The following is a 19,991-nucleotide window of genomic DNA, read 5'->3' as shown; positions in this document are numbered from 1 at the left end:
CGGGGCAGACACAGTGTTTCTACTTCCTTTACCTTGAGATTGTCAGCTGCTAATAGGTGTTGAGGGAGTGTGCTTGTGGAAAACAGAAAACTGAATGTTTATGTAAGGAAGACTCAGTCTATAAAACTAGAAAGATGACATTTGCGCCACATTGTAGAACATAAGTTACCACACAAGGGAGAAATAAGACAGCAAGATACATAGTCTGTGGGGTGGGCTGTATGGGGTGGGGCATGTGGGGTGTGGGTGTGTAGGGTTATGTAGGGTGTGTGTGTGGGTGGGGTGTGTGTGGGGTGGGCTGTATGGGGTGGGGCATGTGGGGTGTGGGTGTGTAGGGTTATGTAGGGTGTGTGTGGGGGTGTGTGTGTGTGGGGTGGGCTGTATGGGGTGGGGCATGTGGGGTGTGGGTGTGTGGGGGTGTGTAGGGTGTGTGTGGGGGGTGTGTGTGGGGGGGGTGGGCTGTATGGGGTGGGGCATGTGGGGTGTGGGTGTGTGGGGGTGTGTAGGGTGTGTGTGGGGGGTGTGTGTGTGGGGGGTGGGCTGTATGGGGTGGGGCATGTGGGGTGTGGGTGTGTGGGGGTGTGTGGGGGGTGTGTGGGGTGTGTGTGTTGTGGGCTTACACATGAGCTATTTTTGTTGTATTTTTAGGAAATCAGATTTGAAGCAAAGAAAGTGCAATGTCAAATAATATTTTGAGTAGGTACGAATTGAACCCATTAATTTATTCTGTGTTATGGTTATTTTCCATATTAAATCAGAATTAACAGTTTCTTTTTGAATGGAAGTCAATTTAAATTTTAACCTTTTCGATTTTAGAGTGATGCATTTTTATTAGTTAAATTTGTGCTTTGATAGAGTCATGTGTGTATATAATACATCCTGGTTACTTTCTCACCATCTCGTAAATCCTTCATGCCCCTGTATAATCTTCCTCCCTGCACTTCCCTTTCCTACATTTGACCTGGGAAATTTTAAAATAAAAAGATTCAGGAAAATTTCTTATGTTTCTTTTAGAAGACTTGGGGTGGCGAGAAAACATATTGCATTAAATACTTTTTTCAGTAATGAAATAAAAAGTAGTAAAAATGTAGGTAAATTGGCTGACATAAGGCAATTCCATCAAAATCTAGCAGAGTATAATCACTTTCTAAGAACATTTTTAAAAAAGTATCTTGGGGGGTCACAACAAAATTGAGAGTTTTCTGTGACTTATCTATTGGTTCCTCCCCTACCCCTAAGTGCTGGCAACTTATCTTTTATTGTATTCATGGTTTAGCCTTTTCTGAAATGCCACGGACTTGAACCATAGTATGTACCCTTCATACAGTTAAAACGGTTCCCTTCACTCAGTGATATGCATTGGAAGTAATTCATGGTTTGATAGCTCATTTTTCAATGCTGAATAAATTCCTCTCTTTGCACCCCAGTGTACTTATCCATTCAACTAGCAGAGAGCTTTTATTTGCTTTCACATTCGGATAATTAGGAAAAACCCTTCTGTAAGTCTCATTTTAGTTGTCAACTCCTTTGAACAGATCCCAAAGACCATCCCTGCTGGATTGTGCAGTAAGACATGATAAGACACGCTAAAACACACTAAAACACGCTAATGTACTAGAAAAATCACAGGTTTCTCTTCCAAAGTATTTGCATCATTTCCCATTCCCATTAGCAAAGGACGAAAGCCCCTTGTCTATTTTCTCGCCGTTCAACTCATCAGACAGGCATGGAGCAGAATCTTGTTGACCTAATTTGCTTCTCCTGTTGATGCACACGATGTGAACAACTTTATGTTTATTTGGCTGTTTATCTTTTCTAATGAGACACTTGTTACAGTATTTGGCCCATATTTTAATGTTTGTTGTCTTCTCACTACGTTTTAAGTGTTGTTACAGTTGGGGTCTTGAATGACTTGGCGCTTAGCCTACAATGCTACTGGGAGTTGGTAGAACCATTCAGGAAGTGAACCTAGAAGGAAGTAAGGTTCCTGGGGTTTAACTGGGACCCTGGAGCCTCTGTGTCTCTCATTGCTTCCTGGCTGCTACGAGGTGAGAAGTCTTTCTGCTCTCTGCACACATTCCGGCATGACACACTTGCCTTACCATAGGCTAAGCGTAGTGGAGCCAGTTAGACTGCCTTGTCATAGGCTAAATTAATAAAAGTATTTAAAATATACTGAAGATATGGCGAGAGAAGGCATGATTGCTTCGTTGCTGGTCTGATGGGGGATTGGCTCCTTCGCAGTAAGTTTGTTACCTGTAAGGCTTATATGTGTATTATTTTCATCAAAGAAAGACAGTGTTGTAGCAATAGTCAGAGTTTTTAAAAACTACGGTGAGCTATCAGGACTTTCCAAAAGCTTTTTCTCTGTTGATAAGAACCACACAACATTGACAATAAGATCATATCATTAGTTATAAAAAATTCTAACACATGTAAAAGGATAGAAATCATGTCACCTTAACAATTGGAAAAATGACCAAAATATAACTGAAATGTTTACAAATACTTAGGAATTTAATTTAATTAAGAAATTAAAAATCAATGACTATTTCCTAATAGAACAAGAAAATATCTGGAGTGAGAAGACTTCTAAGACTTAGTCTATCACAGTCCATCAATGCTGCCGAGGCTCTGACGCTTTGCTAAGAATAATTTATTTCTTTAATTAAAATATTTCTAATTTCTTTTTTTTTCCTTACTCCAATCCCTTCCATGCTCCCTTGAAAGCGCCTTCTCACTTCCTCTCAAATGAGCTCTTTTTCTTAATGATTTTGTTACACACACACATACACACATACACAGACACACACATATACACTCAACACACACACATATAAAAATCTGGCAAAAAGCAGGGAAGTTGTTTCCTTGTTGTTTCTTGTATGTGTTATCGTATCCATGTGCCCATGACAATATGAATCAGGCATAAGGGCAAAGAATTGAGAGCAGGGGAGCAGTTTATAAATATTTGAAGGGTCTTCATGTCATGAAAAAGCAGGCTTTGATGTGCATCTTGGGGAGAAATAAATGGAATTTGTTGCAAAGCCATAATTTTAAGCCAGATAGCAAAGAGCTCTAATGGGAAGAAGAAAAATTGTGAATAATCATGCTTGTTTAGATCTGAAATTCATTGTGTGAGAGAATTGGTGGTCTTTGTGTACCTGATGTCGGAACTTGCTCTTTAAATTTTAAAGAGCTTTGGCCCATTTAGAGGTGCGGCAGCTAAGTGGAAGAGACATGTGAGCCTCTCCAATCTCAGCTGTGGCAGACTGATTGGGCATCTGACCGTGAAATTACCCCACACAAACAGAAAAGCTTTGCGGAGGAGAAGCTGTGGCTAGTGTCAGTGAGCGCCTGGAACGCTCCAGAGAGAGCAGCATTTAAACACCTGGCGATTACCCAGCTCATTTTCTTATTTAGAACACAAATCAAGGTGAATCCAAAGACAAACACATAGGCACCCTCATGAATATTAACCTTCATCAGGCGATGAAAGGAGACAGAGACAGAGGAGCACCGGACAGAAATCTCAAGGTCCAAATCAGGAGCAGAAGGAGACAGAGCACGAGCAAGGAACTCAGGACTGCAAGGGGTGCACCCACACACTAAGACAATGGGGATGTTCTATCGGGAACTCACCAAGACCAGCTGGCCTGGGTCTGAAAAAGCATGGGATAAATCCGGACTAGCTGAACATAGCGGACAATGAGGACTACTGAGAACTCAAGAACAATCGCAGTGGGTTTTTGATCCTACTGCACGTACTGGCTTTGGGGGAGCCTAGGCAGTTTGGATGCTCACCTTAGGAGACCTGGATAGAGGTGGGCGGTCCTTGGGCTTCCCACAGGTCAGGGAACCCTGATTGCTCTTCGAGCAGATGAGGGAGGGTGACTTGATCGGGGGAGGGGGAGGGAAATGGGAGGCGGTTGAGGGGAGGAGGCAGAAATCCTTAATAAATAAGTAAATTTAAAAAAAAAACAAATCAGGCTTCTTTTCAACATCATGGATATACCTCTTTGCAGGTGGTGGAAGGAACATTTCCTTATTTCTTTAGTTTATTTATCTGTGTACCCCTTTTGTAGTATGTTTGTACTGTCTGGCAAGTCACTCTTCCCCTTGATTATCATATGATCTTAAAAGAAGCGGGATTATATTCATTACTGTGTTATATGTGCTTCTAATAACTGCAGCAGCCACTGTGGGCTGTAGGCCCCGGAAGACTCTCAGCTTCACAGTTAAAGAGGAAGCCAATTCAGTGTCAATGTAGCTTGTCTTGATTCTATAACTATAGTTAACTACTTGATTTCTCCATGAAATTAAAGAAAAAACTGAAGAAGCAAAGCTTCTCCAGGTTGCCTGTACAGACTCTTTCAATATTATCTTCTACAATATTTTTGATGAAATCACTTGATCTTTACTATGTTTAAGAGATCATCAAATGGTAATTTTGTTCGTACCTAAGAATTATTATTACAAAGGCTGTTGGAGTGGCTCAGTATGTAAAAATGCTTGCTACCAAGACTGGAAACCTGAGTTTTATCCCTGGATACTACGCAACAGGAGAGCATTAACTTGCACAAGTCTCTGACTTCTCATGAGTCCTGGCATACACACCTCACCCACACATCCCCAAACACACATATCAGCAAGAAAAGGAAATATTGTTACATTTTGGGCATAGCTACAAGCCATTTGAAGTTTGAAAGATAATATTGTCTTTAAAATCCATACATAGATCTGATTCTCTTATCCTTTATAAAAGTCAGTTCAAAATAGGTTAAGGATCTAAATTTAAGTATTGAACTCCTAATCTACAAGAAAAAAACATAGGTGTTATGTTTCAAGATATAGGCATAGGCAATGGCTTTCAGAAAAAAAAAACTCCATAGCTTAGGAAGTAATTTTGAGAACTTACAAATGGGACAGCCAAGGGAACAGCAGAATGAGTGTAGGCAACGTACAGAAAAGTCTTTGTTAACATTTAGCTATCAAGAATTCAAACAATCACTCCAGTGACAAATGATTCAGTTAATAAATGGGCTACTTAAATGAATAGTCAGTTCTCAAATGAAGAAATACAAGTTGCCAATTAACATTTGAGAAACTGATCAACATCCTTAACCACCAGGAACATGCAAATTGAAACTACAGTGAGATTCTAGCTCACCCATCAGAATAGTGAGCAAAGAGACAAATGACAAAAACACTGGCCAGGAAATAGAGAAAGAGGAACCCTTGGACACAGAGGGTGCAGTTGTAAACTTGGGCACACACTATGGATGTCAGTGCAGAGACCACTTGAAAATCTAAGGAAGGGCTGGGATATACTTTAGTTGGTTAAAATGATCGCCTAACCTACATAAAGGTCCTAGCTCATATATTGGACTTGAAATAATCTTTAATTGTTGGGGTACAGCCTTGACTGGTTCATACATCCCAGGGTAGGGGAGTGTCGATTATAAATATTAGGCAGAAAAAACAGAGACGAAAAAGAAACACGAAGACATAGGATATAGTCAGGAGGGCAACCCAGTGAGTACTGAATCTGCCCGTGTTTATTTCTTATGATCTTTAAATACCCCAATCCAAAAAGGGGGAAGAAAGCAAAAGACCTTTTCCATCAAGATACAAGGAACAAAGTGATAATCATTTTAATACCCAAAACACCAAGTAACCACACCCTAGGTCAAGATCTCCTGTTAGTGCCACACCTCAAGTCAAATCTCCAGTCAATAACCTTGAACGAGCAAGAACAGGCCTGGGCTTTCTGAACTTTGGTCAAGGTGGAGCGGATTCACATCCACGGGCCCTGACATTTAACAGTTTATTGTTTGCATCTCATTTCTCCTAAACTTGTTTTTGTGTTCATTTTATTTGTTATTTATTTGAAAATAGAGTCTTCTCTCATACAATACCCCTGACTACAGTTACCCCTCCTCCCACTCCTCCCAGGTCCTCCCCCTCTCCTCTTCACCATCCACTCCCCTCCTTCTCCCTTCAGATAAGAGAAGTCTCCCAGGAGATAACAACCAAACGCAACATCAAAAATCCAAAATGAAACAATACCAGCACCAACAAAACAGTATAACAAGGCACAAGTCCCCAAGCTGAGGCGGTGAAGGCAACCCAACAGGAGGAAAGGAACCCAAGAGCAACAACTCCCTTCCTCCCTGAGTTATTCCAAGTTGATGAGATCTGCACCTGGTACAGAAGGTGGGGTCATTTCTCTTTTTGTAGTTTTCATCCTGAGTCAGTCTTGACTCCTGAATCCTTCAACCATCATCAGGCAGCCTTCCTATTGTCCCCATAAACATCTTTGGGTCTTCCCTCACCCAGGAGCTGTGGCAGGCCTAGCTGAAGTTCCATGACCTATGGAATGTTTTCTGATTCGAGACTCCTAATTGGACTTAACACCACTCAACAGGGCAGCAATTATACCTTGAACCAGAAACCAGGCCAACTACCAGGGACTAGTGAGTGTGTGGTTTTTAGAAGAGAATCCACTCCCACCACACTGATAGAACAGCATAATTCCTAACTACCTTCTATGTCGTCTCGTCATTCCCACAGAGAAGTGTAACTATCACCGTCATCAAAGATGCCTCTCTTTACAGAAAATGGAGACCATCGCAGAAAACCACAGTCAGGCTCAATGCAGAGATGAACAGATCCTGGGGATCCCAGACCCAGTGGACACATCTACATCACCTAGAATGTACTAGGGACCATCGCAGGAAGAGGGAATGGACAGATTGTAAAAGCCAGAACACCGGGAAGTCTGCTGTGAAACAGTCTCCCTCAGAAATGGCTACATAAACAAGAAAGGAACACTGGCAGCATCAGTGGGCATATTAACGTGGAAAGGCAGAAACTTTCACAGTATTCAAATGTTAGATAAAGAATTACAAGGTGATCATGACTGCTGGTGAGGGAGAATTAGCCTCTCCAATGGATGAGCCCCTTACTGATGATTCAATACAGAGTGGTTAGCTCTCCAATCATATACATACAAACAACAAGAATGGACTCATCAGGTTGTATTCATATGTTTGTGCATGTACACACACACACACACACGTATCCATACATATATGTGACAATAAAAAGAGGCTATTGATTTGAGAGTAGGGGTTATGGGAGGGGTTGGAGGCAGGAAACATGGAGGTCCTTAATGAAGGAAAGGGAAAGGGGAAAGTGATAAATACATTTTAATTAAAATGTATTAAAAATAAAATGTTTTTGGTGTAGAGTACAAAAAATTTTGTTTTTATATAAAAATATTACTGGGCAATATACTTGGGTTACAGTATATATATTTATATATTAATATCTATTTGTATTACATGTATTTGTTGTAAATGTATATATCTGTACCTTTGCATTATATATTTGATAAAATGGATACATTATGATAGCAATGAAAATGTAGAACTGGAAAAGCATTTCATTAACTAGAGATAAGATTTAAAGCACTAATCAGTATATTTAATTGGGTAGGTTCAGAACCACCTGTGTAGGATCTTATTAAGAGTCAGGAATGGCTAATGTTAATCAGTGAGATGAATACTGTATTCTTGAATGGGATATAGTTTTACAAACTTAGAAATACAATGAAATTCCTGTTAGAACACCAAAAAAAATTTGTTTTACTGAAGTATACTGTCATTTCTGCTTTTAAATTGGGAAAATTAAGTCTCAGATGTGGTGGTTAGTAATTGTTTAAAAAAGTGAGGGTAGGTTTTATGAAATTAATATGACTTCATTATGAGTATAGAAAAAATACCCCAATGGAACAGAATGAGAAATCAATTAATAACTATTAAATATAAATGTATAATTTAATTTATTGGGACATGTATGGCTCATCACGCTGTATATGCTGACTACCCCTGTGATGGGCAGTAAACTAGACCCTTCCATCTACCTGCCTTAGGGCATAAATGGCTTGGATCTCATTTTTTCAACATCCACTCCCCCCCCCCTTAAGTTACATCTATGGGGCCTATAGATAGTTAGCATTGACCATCTCTTGAGCTTAGAGCTTTGTCTGCCCTTAGATGCGCAAGCTCAGAGGAAATCCTTGAGCAGATCTTGTTTAGGAAAGGCTCACAGGATTCCGGTACCCACGGCCTCGCCTGGACTGTAGTACAGGCTGACAAAGAACGGAGAGTGTGGTACTAGTTCCTCTCTGTGCTGCTGTGAGGAAACGGCCTGACCAAAGAGCGTGAGATGGAATCGGTCCTTTCTTCTTTGAGCTGATTCTGTCTCTGTAGATACCATGACAGTTATCGTAACAGAAAAATAATAAATGCACAAAAGTGCCTTCACTGCAGGGGACGATGCCAAGCCTGGAGGCTGCAACCAGCCTCTTTCTTCTGATCCCAGTGATTATGCCCACTTTTCTTCCGACAAACAGTGACTATTTCAGGATGATCCCTAAAGAGCAGCTGTTTTATAGAACAGAATCACGTTATTTCCATTAGTCTTTGTGAATGAAGCAGCTAGTTCAAGAGAGAAGAAGGCCATCGTAATTCAGATGCTCCTGTGGGCCTCCCACAGGGGATGGGCCAAAGATGTGCTTTTGTCCTGCAGACTGATCTTGGGTACCTGGTGTAGGGTCAGCCATACCCTCTCTGTCAGGTTCATTTCATAATCGAATGATTTATTTGGTGGTGGTGGGGGGTCAGTCTGATCTCTGCTGCATCCTTTGGCCAATATTCCCGCTTGCTGTTTATAGAATTAGGTAATGTTTAAAGATTATGTCTTAAAGTAGATAATAAAAGTAACCAAAATATCATAATAAAATATAGAAAGATAAAGAAGTACAAAAGGAACTATAAAACAGTAAATTACAAGCCAAGAATGAGTAAAATAAAAAGATAATGAAACTGGAAGATTAAAGAAACTCTTTGAATTAAAGAGCGAATATTAGCTGTGATAAGTCCGAGAACAGGGTGTGTGTATTAAGAACTTGGAATAACAGTGGTTAGAATAAGTCCTAGTGAGGGCAGAGTCCTGTTGTTAAAAGGACCATCTGGGCTGAGGCTGTGGGCGGTCCTCAGGCATCAGCCTTCATTCTTGACTGCAGCTCTGAGTCTTGACAGTCATTCTTGGTTCCCAGACAGGTGGTTTCATCAGCAAAGCTGGGAGATTTGAACCATGAAGGTCCCTTCTTGTTATTTCCCTAACATGATCTCCCCCTTGAATTCCAGTCAGGCAGAGATTACCACACTCTCATCTCCCTACAATCTTTGTTGTAATGTATTTAAATATTTGCGTTTTTGTACTTGTTTATTTGGACAAAAAGAAATATTAAAACGAAAATCCCCTAAATTTTACATGTAGCTATTGGCTTGCGTTTTCCAAATAAGAATCATCTCATTTGAAAATCTGATTTAAATTAGTCTTATGTCAGCCAGAAGACCAATTTATATGCCAAAACCATGAGATCAATTTGCATAGAGAAAATGCAAAAAAATAAGCCCCTTCTTTCATTTTCTGCTGTGTTTTGTAAATGGCCCTGACTGGTTTGACCAGTCCCCAGATAGTTTACAAATAGTTTAGAAACACATAGTTTCAACAAGATTTCAATTTTTTCTTCTATTTGAATACAAACAAGCTTCCTTAAATTGATGTCATAGATAAGAATAATGAGTATGCTTTATCTTATAGTACATTCTGTTCCTTTTATTACATCAACTTGAGATAATAATTATGGATAGAATGACTTGATTTAAAAAATATTTTGAGTAGTGTTTCACCTCTACTTAATTCCCATTTGACTCTTGTGTTAAACCAAGTTATATGGCATATTTGAATAGTGCTAGACACAAGCTATGAGGTGGTCGGTAGTAATTATCCTAGCAGACGACATATTAGAAGAATTATGATTCAGAAAGATCTTCTGCAGAAAGAGTTTGAGAACCAGAGAGGATGGAGGGCCCAAGGAATCAAGGCTTTCCTCATACAATGGGACTGACCTGCACATGAACCCATAGAGACTGAGGCACCATGCCCAGGGCCTGTGTGGTTGCCTTTAGATGGGGTCCTAGAGCTGAGAAACGGATATACGCCCCTGTTCCTGACTCAGAAGCTATCTACAATTGATAGCCATTTACGAATGAAAATTTGTTTTCTCCAAGGGAGTCTCAGTGGGAAGACAAACCACTGTAGGCAAGGCCTACAGCCACCAGGAGATGGCCAGCCCCACACAATCTCAGTGTTATCCTTGGAGGCTTCTTTTGTCTCATGATGTTAGGACTTTTTTCTTTTCCCCCTACAAGTCCTTTGCCTACAAACTATGGTTTCTGGTTTTGTTTTTTGTGGGATTCCTGCAAATGTGTATATCAGTGCCAACGTGAGTTCCTTGTGCTTTTGATTTGATTCTTTTCCCATTTGGTTGTTTTGTCATGTTATGGTGTGTTTGCCTTTTATTCGCCCCATTTTATTATTATTCTTTAGATGCCCACTTGTTTATCAAGAGTGTGGGTCCAGATGGGAAGAGCGGGATGGGCTGTATTCAGAATATACTGTATGGGAAAAGTATATTTTAAATAAAAAATTAAAGAATCTGGGTAGATTTAATATTGCATTAAAAGGAGACCTTATCAGAAGGGATTAGTGGGATAATACCACTCACCGCGCCCCCCTGTGTCTGTGCTCTGTGAGCTGGCACCCAGTTCCCGAGCTTCAAGCAAGGGGCTGGAGGTTAAAATACATAGACACACACAGACAGACAGTGACACCGGTCATCCTTGAATTCCCCAAGAATGCCCCCTTTATTGTGTTCAGGAGCAGATTATATAGAGATAGCCATGCCCCAGCCAAACCCACCAGAAACCACTCTCCTGCCATCAGGAACTCCTGAAGGTCTCATGCTCAGAGCAGCTGTAGGCACTCAGATCAGGGGATTACAAGAAATTCAGGATCTGGGGTCTCACTGTTCCCAACAGGATAAACCAACAATGATACAATTATGCATGAAAGATTCTTTCTGATTCATTTCAGAATGAATGATATCCTTCATCTTGTTGAGATTCCAGCAATAAAGCCAAGCAAAGTGTTGCACACCTTTAATGTCAGTACCAGGGAGGCAGAGGCAGGCAAATGTCTGCAAGTTTGAGGTCAGTCTAGTCTACAGAGCAAGTTCCATGACAGTCAAGGCTGTTAGACAGAGAAACCCTGTTTCAACCTGAGCCCCCACCCCAGAGATTTCAGCAATATAATGGAAATAAAGATCTGTTGAGATGGTTCGTTAAATAAAGGCACTTGCTGCCTCCTTCAGTGACCTGAGTTCAATACCCAAGACTCATAAGGTAGAAGAGAACATGGTCCTGCAAGCTGTTCTTCATGTTCCACATAGGTCATAGCATTTGTGCACGCACATATGGACACATACAAAATACATCTAGAAATAAATAAGTGCAGTATATAGTTTTAAAACTGTGGATTCAGGAAAGAACAGTAGGACACTCGCAAACAGAAGAGTCCCTCCATGGTTAGCAAATGTTTAATCATTTTGGCTATACATTTCCAGCTAGGAAGAGTTTATAGCAGCAGAGTTCTAGATGGTTTTAAAGTCACAGCCTGAAGGGAGCCTAGGGATTCTAGAAGCTAAGGAACTGTGCAGTAGGACCCTCATGTTGTCATGTTGTGGCGTGACCACAGTGTCAGAATGATCCTGTGTGAGCTGTGGAACTCAACATGGAAAGGTCACTGCACTTCTGGGGACATTGCTACCTTCCTGTGTCATCAGGTGCTTCCAGATGTGAACTGCTGGCAAAACTGAATATACCCTCGATCACTGAGGCACTGTGTATATACCCTCTATCACTGAGGCACCGTGTATATACCCTCAATCACTGAAGCACTGTGTATATACCCTTGATCACTGAGGCACTGTGTATATACCCTCAATCACTGAAGCACTGTGTATATACCCTCGATCACTGAGGCACTGTGTATATACCCTCGATCACTGAGGCACTGTGTATATACCCTTGATCACTGAGGCACTGTGTAGAGGGCTGTCTCTGGGCTGCCAGCCAGCTGTCAAATAGAGACAGGGAGACATTATTAGTTATGGATGCTCGACCTTGTCTTATGCTTGTCTCACTAGGTCTTATAACTTAAATTAACCTGTTTCTCTTCATCTGCATTTTACTTCTGGGCTTTTTACCTTTCTTTCATTCTGTTTGTCCTACAATGGGTCTGAGTGACTGGTGGTTGCCTGGCTGACTGGCCCTGGGCACCTTCCTCTCTCTCTACATCATTATCTTCTCTCTGAGCCTAGATTCTTCCTCCTACTTACTCTCTCTGCCCACCAGTCCCATCTATCTCTCTAGTGACCAGTTATTGGCTGTTCAGCTTTTTATTAGACCAATCAGGCGCCTTAGGCAGGCAAGATAAGGCAACAGCACATCTTTACATAGTTAAACAAACGCAACATAAACAAATGTAACACATCCTTGCCTAGGTAAAGTAATATTCCACAACATAAACGATGAATCACAGCTTTACATAGTTTAAGTAACATTACACAACAGCACCTTCAGGGATGATACTATTAATGTGTATGTGTTTATTTTTCTTCCATTACAAGTTTAGTGACTAAAGAGGGACAATTACAGTCTTTTATAGGACATTGTCCATCCTAGCTAAATAGTATAGCTCATACAAGAAGTATTTGGCTGTATAACATACACACAATTACTGTTCTGTACCATGTCTTTGTTTTAGAGGAATTACTAAAATTTGTGGAGGTGTTTGCATACTGAGATTCTGCCGTGACTTGAAGCACAAGAAATGCTTCTTCTGGGATTGTAGATGTAATAAGTTTTGCCCAAAACATCTTTGCTTTGTATAATAAACTTAAATTTTTCTTTGTATCTAAAAAAATGATTTCTTTCTGTTTTACACTGTGCTAATATTACCAGTATCTTATACAGGGCAGAAAATGCTGGCTTGGAGGACCAGATACGTGTATTCCTTTATACAACTTAACCCTGCTGTACTCCTAAGAGTGGGTCTCTGTGGGAGGCTGGCTGATCTTACCACCATCCCACAGACTTTGTTCTACAGATCCCATGGGGGTGTGGCTTTACTACAGAAGAAACAAGAATATTGAAGACTGGCTACTTGGTCACACAGGCTATAGAGATACAGTATCTAATAGGGATAAGGAGTCCGTTTGAAACATTTAGTTTTCCCCAGGCAACTTTGTGATGGCTTCCTACCTTTTCTCAGCTAGGGTTCCAACTGCCATGAAGAGACACTATAGTCATGACAACTCTTATAAAGGACAACATTTTATTGGGGCTGCCTTACAGTTTTAGAGGTTTCGTCCATTATCATCATGGCAGGAAGCATGGTGGTATGCAGGCAGACATGGTGCTGGAGAAGGACCATAGTTCTACATCTGGATCCACAGGAAGAGAGAGAAGGGGAGACACTGGGGTTGGCTTGAGCATATGAAACCTCAACCCCAACCCCTGTGACATGACACTCTCTCTGACAAGACCACTTCTCCTAGTAGTTCCACTTCCTGTGAGCCCACGGAAGCCATTTGAAGTCAAATAATCACACGTCTTTATTTATACGGCAGCCAACATGAACTCAAGAGTAATGCTTTAACGTCGCTTGAAACTTTGGCCTACCCAGTTTCTACCACCGGCAGGCCTTCTCATAAAGCAGTAGTCCAAAGCTTGCCCTACGGTTACCAACCAAGCTTGCATGTGTATTTTATTTTTTACATCTTTTTATGTTGTCTTCCTGTGGCCCAGTGTCTCTAATTACCTACTGTGTGCTTTCTTGGATTGACTTCTCATCTCAGAATTGTGAGATCTTTGGGATTTTGTAGACATTCTCCACAAAACAAGGATAAGTACCATGCCCTCTTCCTCTGCTATGTACACATTTTCATACAGTGTGCTATTCTTGAAGACAATTCATACCAGGCACAATTGTTCTTTAGATGTGCCTCGGGCAAGCCTGAGAGAAAGACTAAATGGTTTTAAATGGTTGAGTACATGTAAATTAACTCAAGCTAGTTATTACCCTAGTAAACTTGGTTCAGAAGGATTCAAGCTAGATTAGAGTAGCTAAAACCTGTAACCGTGGAGCCGGAGGGGCTTAGCACTTAAGACCACTAGCTGCTTTTTCAGAGTACCTGGGTGGTTTCCAGCATCTACATGGCAGCTCACAACCTGTAAGCCCAGTTCTAGGGAACTAACACCCTCTTCTGGCCTCTGAGGGCGTTATATACATGTAGCGTGCAGACATCCATGTAGGCAAAACACCCATCCTCATAAAAACAAATCTTAAAACTCCTAACAGTGAGCAGACATGAAACTGGAGGCTCTTCTTCATATGCGATGGTTAGCGTGTGGGAGGAAAGCATTAGGAGTGGAGTCTTTGTTTGGCGTCATCAGATAGATATTCTGGCTGTGAAAGGAAGGGTTCTCAGAAGTATTGGCACCAACAGTCCACTCTGAGCCCAACAAAATAATTTCATGTAGAGAAATCATTTTATTATATGAGTGGTAAGAGGTTGCCTGATTCTTAGAAAAATACATGAAATTTATAAAAAAAAAAGGACCCTTTTTAACATTGGTTCTGAATGGTAAAAGTCATCCCTTTGGGAGAACATGAAGACAGAAAGCACCATACCTTTTAAATCCAATATTATTAAGGGAAATGGAGAAATAAAGGAGAATGCTAAAACCATGCAAATTATTTCCAGTTGAAATGTAGTTTATAAAATTTCAAACTTTGTCTTACGCTTTTCAGATTTAGTAAACTTGAGAAATTAGTTGTGAGCATTGGGTTGTCACAAAGTCAAAGAAAGGTCTCCTACTTCCTGGGGTGAAAGATAGGTGCAGGACTCGTTTTCCTTGGGAGAAGTATTCGTGACCAACTTTAAACCGCGTTCACCTAAACAGCTTACTCATGAGCCATGTTCTTCCAATCAGTTTCTGGCGACATATCTTAAGTTGGAGTTGGAGCTCCTCCATTGAAGGCTCCCAGAAACAAGAAAATGAAAAATGAAGTGCTGATTTCAGGCTTACTGAAGTCTCCTTAGGAGAATTAATAGTGCCAAAGGGTTTTCATTTGTGACTTATTTACCATTTGGCTGAGGTGGAAAATAGAACTCTTTATGTTTTTACATTTCTGCCTCCAGGGCCATCAATTTCCTCCCAGTCAGCGCCTCTGTAGACAATATAGCTTTTTTCCTGTATAAAAGTAGGGCTTGTATTGAAAACAGGATATTCTGCTGCTCTCTGACAGAGTTGTCTGTTTAAGCCATCGGGTAAATGATACATAAGATCTTTGTTGTCTTGTGTGAAAAGCTTAGATGTTTGGTTCTTACTGTGTACCCTACAGAGCAACCAGATTACAACACAGAGCAATGAGTGACGGTATCACCGTGTGAATCTCAATGACTATCGAGAGGGTGGTCGAGGAAGGGAGAGAAAATATTATTATGTCAGGCCATAAAAAGATGGGGATCATCTTAAAAATTATCCAGTCCAAACTTAGACAGCATAAGATGCAGATTGTTTAGGATTGTATCTAAGTTATAGGTTGTTAAGGGCAAGAATCAAGCTTCATTTCCAGAATAGAATTTGGGAAACAGACAAAATAAAGGTCTGGTCTTTCACATAGGAAAGGATCCAAAGCTCTTCATTTTCCCACAGGCATGTTCCCTCATGCTCTACATAGGAATCACTGCGATTCAGTTAGGAAAACAGCAACCACAAACCATTCCTGTACCACTGGAGCTGAACTGCAAATATCATGGCATAGAGTTGGCAAAGAAAACTAAGATTCTATCTTACTTAGCTGATGTGCCCAATCTGACCATTGTCCTGGCTAGCCAATGTTGAATCTGAGGATGTTCTTGGGCATTGACAGGAGAGAGCCATAATTATTGCTCATGACTTTTAAAGTAAGAAACAGGAAAATCACTTCATTGGATGAAAAGTCACTTCTTGGATAAGTCTAGGGCATCAGTTTCCCAAGATGGCTCAACATTGGGCTCACCTGGGGAGAGAAAGTTAGGAACATCAATGCCTGGGTCCCAACCACGGAGGATTTTATTTAATTAGTGCTATCACATGATATGAAATTTGTAAACTCTGTCGAGGTTGTTCTAGCGTGGCATTAGGCTGAGAACCACTGGGGAGATTGGTAATGCTGTAGCACGTGACGGTTGCATGGAAATCCAAGATCCTCTCCCAGTCCCTTGTCTGTGTTTCAAAGCTCATGTGGCCTTCCGTGTCTCTCCGGGGCAGGCGCTATCATGGCAGAGGGGGGAAGCAAGAGTGTGGCAGAGCACACTGCCATGTTGGGTCAGAAGCTCCCACCATGCTTCCTGACCTTTACAGGTCACACACACGGGTATTCCGCGTAGATCACAGTCAGCCACCAGCACTTAGTTTGATCTTATTTTGCATGCTGTTGGTTACTCATTTAATGTGAAAGTAATTCCCAGTTGCCAAGGTTGCAGAAAGGACTTGATACATTTTTTTCTATATTCTAGAAATACCTTAGTATACGTATTTAATTTGTAAACTGTACCCTTCCAGATTGTTATAAAAGTAGCTACCATATTAATTGTGCTAAGTAAAATTTAAGGTTCTCTGATAAAGTTATCTCAGTGACAATCTAAAAAAAACTGTGTGTTATAGGTGTGTGTGTCTGTGTATGTGTGTGTGTCTGTGTGTGTGTCAGCATGTGTGATGGATACACAGGTGTGGGAGTGTGTTATAGGTGTGTGTGTTGTCTGTGTGTGTGTCAGCATGTGTGATAGATACACAGGTGTGGGAGTGTGTTATAGGTGTGTGTGTCTGTGTGTGTCAGCATGTGTGATGGATACACAGGTGTGGGAGTGAGCACATGCCCATTCTTGTGCATTTGGGGCAGAAGTGTGTAAGGAGTCTTCCTCTATGGTTGTCTGTCTTCTTCTGAGACAGTGTTTCAGTGAATCAGAAGCTCACCTCTGCCTGCAGTGCACTCCTGGGGTTCTCCTGCGTTTGCCCACCAGTGCTGGGACCATGCGTGTGGGTCACCATGCCAAGATTTTATGATGGTGCTGGTGATTGGAAACCAGACCCTGATTTCACAGAAGACATGGTCAACTTTTAGACCATTGCTATAACCCACAATTATTTTGAAAATTTTATACATGAATTCTGTGTTTATATCATTTCAACCCCTCTTCTCCTGTCCAACTCCTCCTGTTCTATTCCCCTTCATTCCTGCTGCAATTCATAACTTTGTCTTAATTATTATACTGATTAATTATATATAATACATGAAATAGATATATAATACGATAATAATTAAGATACATGTATACACATGTTTCCTGCTAAGGCTCTTTAGTATTATTTGTGTGCACACATGTTTAGGGCTTGAATGAAATCAACTCTGAGGGAGTTTGTCCCTGGGGACAGCTGAGTATCTCTTGTTGCTGGTTGCTTTTCTATTACTCTAGCCCCATGTTGGAATGCCAAGATGTTGTTGGGTTTTTACTCTTTGGCTCTTTTCTCTTTAGGGGCCTGCCACCCAGCTCCCAAATGAATATACACGGAGGCTTACTGCTGCTTAAAAATGCCTGGCCTTAGCTTGGCTTATTTCTAGCCAGCTTTCCCTAACTTAAATAGTTCTGTCTACCTTTGCCTCTGGACTTTTTCCTTTTCTTACTTCTGTGTGTCTTACTTTCACTCTGACTCCATGGCTGGCTGGGTGTCTGTCTGGGTGTCTGGTCCCCCAGCATCCTCTTTTATGTCGTCCCTCCTCTTCTCAGTTTTCTCCTCCTAGCTATACTCTACCTGCCAGCCCTGTCTGTCCTTTCTCCTGCCTTGTTCTTTATTAGACCATCAGGTGTTTTAGACAGGCAAAAAAAATCACAGCTTCACCGAGTTAAACAAAAGCAACACATCTTTACATCATTAAACAAATGCTCCACAACATAAAGAACTGTAACACATATTAAAACAGTATTCCACAACAGTCTTTCTCTCAGTTGCCTCTGATTCATCTCAGGCTGTAGCATTCCCCATATTCACATTAATATGTCAGCTGGCCCTGTTATAATGATTGTATTTAGGGAACTGTATTGTTGAGATTTTACTGGTGCAGCTTCCCTGTCTTCTAGAAGACATCGTCTTGAAGCAGGTGTCCTGGTTCTGCAGCTCTTACAATCTTTCTGGCCCCTCTTCCTCCATGTGCCCTGAGCCTCATGTGTGGGGTTTACATTATAGATGCATCATTTGGGGCTGCACACCCCAGTGACTTTTCTCTGCATTTTGACCTGTTGTGAATCTGTTTAGTCTCTCTCTATTGAGGGGTGAGGGTTACACTTCTCAGGCTGAGCTAGAACAGAAGAAAAGCAACCAGAGCTGGGCCTAGGAGTGTGGAGAAGGTGTGAGTTGGGGGGTTCTCTCCTAATTACTCTTTTAGCATACTCATACATAAAGACATAGGGAACCTTCAGGATCATATTGAAACCACATGTTCTGCAGTTCATAATATCTCACATTAATGTCACTTCTGTCCAGATGAGTTGTCACTGTGCTTCTGCTTCCAGATCCAACACTGAGTCCCAGCCATGTCACCTGGGCAGGTTTCCAATTAGAATATTATAAATATTCCTATGAATATGGAGAAAAACTGTTTAGCATAATTGCATGTGTGTGTCTGTGTGTGTGTGCATGTGTGCACACTGTGGTAACTAAATAGCCATACAATGTAATTGCGTTTATTTACTTAGTGTTTTATTGTTGTGTGTGAGTGTGCACATACATGCACAACAGCATGTGGGTGGGGCAGAAAATAACTTTCAGTAATCAATTCTCTCTTTCCACTCTGGGTCTCAGGATCCAATGCCCACGGTGAGCTTCTGTAGCAATCCCTGCACCACCTCACTGACACTGCAGTCTTATTTTTATTGATTTTTATTGAGCTATACTTTATTCTCTGCTCCCCTACCTGCCTCTCCCCTCCCTTTCTACCCTGTCTCATGGTCTCCATGCTCCCAATTTACTCAGGAGATCTTGTCTTCTTCTACTTCCTATGTAGATTAGATCTATGTATGTCTCTCTTAGGGTCCCCATTGTTATCTAGGTTCTTTGGAATTGCGATTTGTAGGCTGATTTTCTTTGCTTTATGGTTAACAACCACTTATGAGTGAGTACATATGATAATTATCTTTCTGGTCTGGGTTATCTCACTCAATATGATGTTTTCTAGCTCCATCCCTTTGCCTGCAAATTTCAGTATGTCGTTATTTTTTTTTTTAGAAATATTTTTATTGCTTATTTAACTTTATTTTATGTGCATTGGTGTGAACGTGTCAGATCCCCTGGAACTGGATCTTCTGACAGTAATGAGCTGGCATGTGGGTGCTGGGAATTGAACCCGGGTCCTCTGGAAGAGCAGTCAGTGCTCTTAACCACTGAGCCATCTCGCCAGCCCTATGTCGTTATTTTTTTCTGCTGTGTAGTGCTCCATTGTGTAAATGTACCACCTTTTCCTTATTCATTCTTTGGTCAAGGGGCATTTAGGTTGTTTCCAGGTTCTGGCCATAACAAACAATACTGCTATGAACATAGCTGAGCACATATCCTTGTGGTATGATTGAGCATCATTTGTATATATACCCAAAAGTGGTATTACTGGGTCTTGAGGAAGGTTGTTTCTTAATTTTCTGAGAAATCGCCATACTGATATTCAAAGGGGTTATACCAGCTTGCACTCCCACCAGCAATGCAAGAGTGTTTCCTTTACCCCTCAACCTCTCCAGCATAAGTTGTCATCAGTGTTTTTGATCTTGGCCATTCTGACAGGTGTAAGATGAAATATCAGAATTATTTGATTTGCATTTCTCTGATGACTAAGGATGTTGAGCATTTCCTTAAGTGTTTTTCAGCCATTTTAGATTCCTCTGTTGAGAGTTCTCTGTTTAGGTCTGTACTCCATCTTTT

The sequence above is a fragment of the Microtus pennsylvanicus genome, chromosome 14 (genome assembly GCF_037038515.1).
Source record: "Microtus pennsylvanicus isolate mMicPen1 chromosome 14, mMicPen1.hap1, whole genome shotgun sequence".
Lineage (NCBI taxonomy): Eukaryota > Metazoa > Chordata > Mammalia > Rodentia > Cricetidae > Microtus > Microtus pennsylvanicus.
This window is presented reverse-complemented; position numbering follows the sequence as displayed.